This window comes from Ips typographus, unplaced genomic scaffold (genome assembly GCF_016097725.1).
Source record: "Ips typographus isolate SLU unplaced genomic scaffold, UJ_Ityp_2.0 IpsContig77, whole genome shotgun sequence".
NCBI classification, from domain to species: Eukaryota; Metazoa; Arthropoda; class Insecta; order Coleoptera; family Curculionidae; genus Ips; species Ips typographus.
In genome coordinates this window covers 153,324-159,569 of record NW_028098580.1, presented here as the reverse complement: position 1 = coordinate 159,569, position 6,246 = coordinate 153,324, and the positions used below count along the sequence as shown (strand labels likewise).

At 37.0% G+C, this 6,246-nt stretch overlaps 1 long non-coding RNA gene across 1 annotated transcript; it reads right to left on the bottom strand.

The window, feature by feature from the left end:
* Nucleotides 1–3,167: 3,167 nt before the first annotated feature.
* LOC145739950 (uncharacterized) lies at nucleotides 3,168–5,071 on the bottom strand. The gene is made up of 2 exons (XR_014181294.1): nucleotides 4,337–5,071; nucleotides 3,168–4,280 (listed from the first exon to the last, which is right to left on the bottom strand). It is a non-coding gene; the product is annotated as an uncharacterized LOC145739950 (long non-coding RNA).
* Between the last annotated feature and the right edge of the window lie 1,175 nt (nucleotides 5,072–6,246).

Here is a 6,246-nt window from a genome sequence, read left to right as displayed (position 1 = left end):
CTGATTGTCAATGTTTTTTCCCATCTCTACAGGGTAAGGTAAGTACTTATATTTAATTAGCTCCATTAGTTAACTTGAACATCATTCACCTACAAGGATACTTGTAAAATGTCTACTAACCAAAAATAGTTTATTTGCAAGTAATGTGTAACTCGAGTTCACATTTGATTAGTAAAGGTATGTCCTGTGACATGGTGTATTGAATTAGAAGCAAATTGTTTCTCTTTAGAAACTTTCAATTACTACATTTCACCTACCTTTGCTAATTTGGAACTCCACTATTATCCAAACAAACATTAGGTTAGTAAGACAAAGTTGTTTTTAGCATAGCTTGTATGGTGACAGGTTCACCCACTCACACTCAATCTGTGGAACAATCACTGTTTATGTGGTAAGACCAGTTTTCTTTGCCACCTATTGTACTTAAGCTTTTCTGTGAATAAATAATTAATACAAACGTTCAGTGTACAAAGTTTTATTTGGAACAATTGAGTGTGTGGAAAAAAGAACACAATTATAATGTTAAAACCTAAACCTACAATAGAACAGCTCATGTAGATAGCTCAATTGAAAAGTTGGTTTTTCGACAATACCTACCCATATACAAAAAGTTTTGTCACCTGACTGATAATTTGACTGTGTAAGTCCATATTCTCTTCTTAGAAGGGGTTTCTCAGAGGTTTTATAGCCAGTTTAAGATTATTCACATTTCACAGGCACATCAAATTTTGAGATTTAAGTCAGATATCAACACTGAATCATTTTAAGTTTTAGTTGCAACACAGGTGAAGACCCTCACTGATGATAGTCCATGAAGTTAAGCACATTGAAGCTAAATCACACCACTTTTGAAGGAAGTATTTGGCCCCTTTGTTGTTGTCCCTGTACAGTAGGAAACTTATCTTCAAAGATCTGGCTTCATTGTCCACTGTTTTCATCACTTTAAATCGTTTGGTAGTATTATGAAGAAGCTTGAGATAGGTGATTCGGTCGTCCTCATTAAATATTTGCAAGCAAAACCAGTGTTTTCTTTAAGAATTTTGCTACAAAGTAAATAAGTTTAGTAGAGACATTGAATGAGGTTATGAATGCAACTTACCAGATTTTTGGGCTGTGGCTACTGATAAAGTGTTTTTATCACGATTTATTTGTATTTTCTTGGCAGTATGTGGGTAGTAACTCAAAATTATTACTAAATAAACTTGTTTTGAATGTTTTGATTACAGAATGACTGACAACGATTTGTTATGATTTTGAAAGGTTGGTAGCACGACCGGATATAAACTTTCCTGAACGACCGCTTGGCGGGAGATTTAAAATTTCCGAATTTTAGATCCGTTTTTCGTCTTAATGGTCAAATCTACGGTATTGAAAAAATTACAAGTAGATAGCCGAAAATGTGCTCTACAACTTTTATCTAAAGCGTTTTTCCATTAAATGAACCATACAGGCGCAAAAAAATCAAGACCGTTTTCCCATGTTAATCTCCTATGTCCAGGGTGCTCTTGGACACCTGGTATATTAATAGTAAGTTGTTATCTGCCTAACATGTATTCAGACACCCATCTTCAGAGGCTGAAAGTTGTACGGCATGTTAGTTAATTACTTACAAAACTAAGGACATGGATATAAGAACACAGATGGATCTAAACAGGAAATGGGAAGTGGTGCAGGAGTTTATGGCGAGAGACCTAAGGTAAGCATCAGCATACCACTAGAAAAACACGCCACAGTTTTTCAAACGGAAATATATGCTCTGTTATGGTGCATAGAAGAAAACATTAGAAGGAGAATTAGCCTTGAAAGCACTGCTTACGTGCAAAACATCGTCAAGACTGGTAGATGAGTGTCTACAGAGAATCACGGAACTGGCAGAACATAACAGGGTAAAACTTGTATGGGTACCAGGTCACTCAGGCATTCCTGGAAATGAAAAAGCAGATGAACTTGCCAGGCAAGGCTCAAATGCAAACATGATTGGACCAGAACCATCTGTAGGCATACCTAGATGCTCAACAAGACGGGTCACTGGAGAATGGATCAACACAAAACACCTGGAACGCTGGAAGACGTACCCAGGAAATAAGTATGGGAAGCAAGCTATTGCAGGACCAAATAAAAATAAGGCTCAAGAACTGCTAAAGTACAGCAGGAAAGAACTGAAAGACCTAACAGCGCTTCTCACAGGGCATGGACCTGTGAGACAACACCTGTCCACCATGAAACTATTCGATGATAACCTGGACTGCAGACTATGCGGGGAGGAAATCGAAACGTTTGAACACATCATATGTGAATGTGAAGCACTTGGTCAAAGGCGACAAACAATCTTCGGGAAAACTAAGTTAGTACTGAAAGAGATACAAAGAGCACCAAGCAAGGACCTTCTTCACCTCGTACGGGAAACAGGGGTAATGGACTGGTGTAACTAAAGAACTACAAACATGGGGACAGTACAATAAGCCATTAGGCTTACGTGCTATCTGGAGCTGACAGCCGACAGACCCATGGAGAAAGAAAAAAAAAAAAAAAAAGGACATGGAAGCCTACCTTAACTAGATCACTAGTCTGCTGGCTGTCATTCTACAAGGGGGGACAGCTGAACCCAGATGTACTAAGGTGGTTTTTTAATTCTACACGGGGGAAAAAACCTTGATCAAAAAACCCAGACCCAACCCAAACCCCCCTCTTTAATTTAACTTTTGGCAGGTTTTATCTAAATACTTTATAGTTATACACTGACAATATCCTATATGGGCCGTTGCTTAAAAAGGAGGCCTCTAGTAGGCTGTGAATTTGGAGAGTGATTGAATTATCATATTCATTGATATTATATTATTATGATATTGCGCATGCGCAGTTTAACTCGAATTCTAGTATGCTGTGCATCACGTGTTCCGGTGCCTACCAATGAAACTAAATTTTATATTATGTCAAAACAATATTTTTCATCGGTGTTGCCAATAGTTGCGTTTATTCCGTATTTTCCTACAATATTGTGGTTCAATTCTAACTTAAAGGTTACAGGATTAATATTTTTAACAATGGTTTAGTATAAATCATACTTTATACCAGGTGTCCAAGAGCACCCTGGACATAGGAGATTAACATGGGAAAAAGGTTTTGATTTTTTTTGCGCCTGTACGGTTCATTTAATGGAAAACCGCTTTTTGCTTGCAAATATTTAATGAGGACGACCGAATCACCTATCTCAAGCTTCTTCATAATACTACCAAACGATTTAAAGTGATGAAAACAGTGGACAATGAAGCCAAATCTTTGAAGATAAGTTTCCTACTGTACAGGGACAACAACAAAGCGGGTAAATACTTCCTTCAAAAGTGGTGTGATTTAGCTTCAATGTGCTTAACTTCATGGACTATCATCAGCGAGGGTCTTCTTCAGTGTTGCAACCAAAACTTAAAATGATTCAGTGTTGATATCTGACTTAAATCTCAAAATTTGATGTGCCTGTGAAATGTGAATATTCTTAAACTGGCTATAAAACCTCTGAGAAACCCCTTCTAGGAACAGAATATGGACTTACACAGTCAAATTATCAGTCAGGTGACAAAAGTTTTTGTATATGGGTAGGTATTGTCTTTCTACATGAGCTGTTTGAGCTATTCTAGGTTTAGGTATTAACATTATAATTGTGTTCTTTTTTCCACACACTCAATTGTTCCAAATAAAACTTTGTACACTGAACATTTGTATTAATTATTTATTCACAGTTCAAGGTACAGTATACATTTTCTTCAAGTGAAAAGCTTAGGTACAATAGGTGGCAAAGAAAACTGGTCTTATCACTGAGTGGGTGAACCTTTCACCATACAAGCTACGCTAAAAACAGCTTTGTCTTACTAACCGAAAGTTTGTTTGGATAATAGTGGAGTTCCAAATTAGCAAAGGTAGGTGAAATGTAGTGATTGAAAGTCTCTAAAGAGAAACAATTTGCTTCTAATTCAATACACCATTTCACAGGACACACCTTTACTAATCAAATGTGAACTCGAGTTACACATTACTTGCAAATAAACTATTTTTGGTTAGTAGACATTTTACAAGTATCCTTGTAGGTGAATGATGTTCAAGTTGCCCTCTTTTGTGGTCCCTGTATAGTAAAGCAACTTATCTTCAAACATCTGCAGGCCTCCCTATTCCATTGTTTGTATCACTTTAAATCGTTTGGTAGTGTTATGAAAAAGCTTGAGATAGGTGATTCGGTCGTCCTCATTAAATATTTGCAAGCAAAACCAGTGTTTTCTTAAAGAACTTTGCTACAAAGTAAATAAGTTTAGTAAAGACATTCAATGAGATTATAAACGCAACTTACCAGATTTTTGGACTGTGGCTACTGATAAAGTGTTTTTATCACGATTTATTTTTATTTTTTTTGCATTATGTGGGCAGTAACTCAAAATTATTACTAAATAAACTTGTTTCGAATGTTTTGATTACAGAATGACTGACAGCGATTTGTTATGATTTTGAAAGGTTGGTAGCACGACCGGATATAAACTTTCCTTAACGACCGCTTGGCGCGAGATTTAAAATTTCCGAATTTTAGATCCGTTTTTCGTCTTAATGGTCAAATCTACGGTATTGAAAAAATTACGAGTTGATAGCCGAAAATGTGCTCTACAACTTTTATCTAAAGCGTTTTTTCCATTAAATGAACCGTACAGGAGCAAAAAAATCAAAACGATTTTCCCATGTTAATCTCCTATGTCCAGGGTGCTCTTGGACACCTGGTATTACAAAACTTCAAAAATTACAGACAAAAGTTTAAAGTGCCCAAAAACTTTAGTTTTTGTGATTCGCACCGAGTTTATGCAAGAAAACGGTTCCACTGCAATCGCCGAACAATCACATTGCCCTGTTTCGAGGTGAGTGTTGCTTCTACTTGTAGGACAATACCAACAGTTCAGATTGTTCATTTTACTTGTGATTTGCACCGAATTTCTGTAAACACCGGGTCTACTGCAATCACTAAGCCTCGTTTAATGATATCTCATTATTGAAGTACATGAACTCTAGTCTTTCAACCATACAAGAGGAGCATTCCCTTGTTACCTCTGAAAACTCATCAAATTTTGCAAGAAGCCCTTATTTACTCCGTTCAAAACAGCCCAACTCTGAAAATATGACTGTGTAACAAAACTTAATACGGACCTGCCTTTTAAATATCTGCAACACTAAAGTACAACCCTGTACTGACCGACACCCGACAGCGCCCGCCGGCCGGCAAACGAATTAATATAAGTTTAAGTAAGGTTAAGTGTGACTAGCATGTGAGTTAAGCTTGGGAGAATAAAGTTTTCCAATTTTAAAAGTGATTTACTCATTTTTACTGCTTAAAACTCTTCTTCCCTGGTAGCACGGGATTTACAGAAATTCCCGTCTACAACTGTAACATTGACAAATTAGCAGTTCCAAGAACTGATGGCACGTCTGACTATGGTTCCACAGCAAGCAGCTCAACAGCCAGCTGTTGTTAGTGGCAACTTTTCAAAATGCAGTTCACGGTTTGATGGCACTAAGGAAATGGATGTAAATACCTTTATTGATGCTGTTTTAATTTTTAAAGAATATACATGAGTTAGTGATGACATTGCGCTTAAAGGCTTGCCAATGCTCCTCGATGGCTTTGCTGCTACTTGGTTTCGTGGTGTTAAAGGTAGTAACCTTAGAATGCTCTGGACTTTTTAGGTAATAAACTTTCGTTAGCATTTGCTGCATTTTCTTTTATATTTTCTAAAATTTTGTCCAGCTGTTGCCATTTTCACTGACTGACAGAACTATCAAAGTCTGTTGGGTTTATAAAATAACCTGTTGTAACAGTGGCAACATTGTACTGGTTGACAAGCAACGCCACCTAATATAATTGACGTTCGATGTTCTTAAAAAAAGAATGCACGCGGTTCAGTCTGTCTGTCGGTCGTATTAAATAATGTTCACTTTTAGTCTTATTACAAGTTTATTAGTTAGTTAAATAAACGTGTTTTACTGTCCAGGATCCAACCACCCCAACAAAGTCACAACATTCAGATAAAATTAACAGTAAACAACATACCGGTAAAGGTATACCTTACCTCTCAATGCCAGAAACAGTAAATAATTGCTGAATTAGGTGAAACATAAAACATTGTATGCACCACAGGTGTTAGAGAGAAAATAATGTCCATCAGGCCGAAACCTGTCCTTCGAACCATATAGGCTCTCTGGCTATTTCGGCCTTCAGGA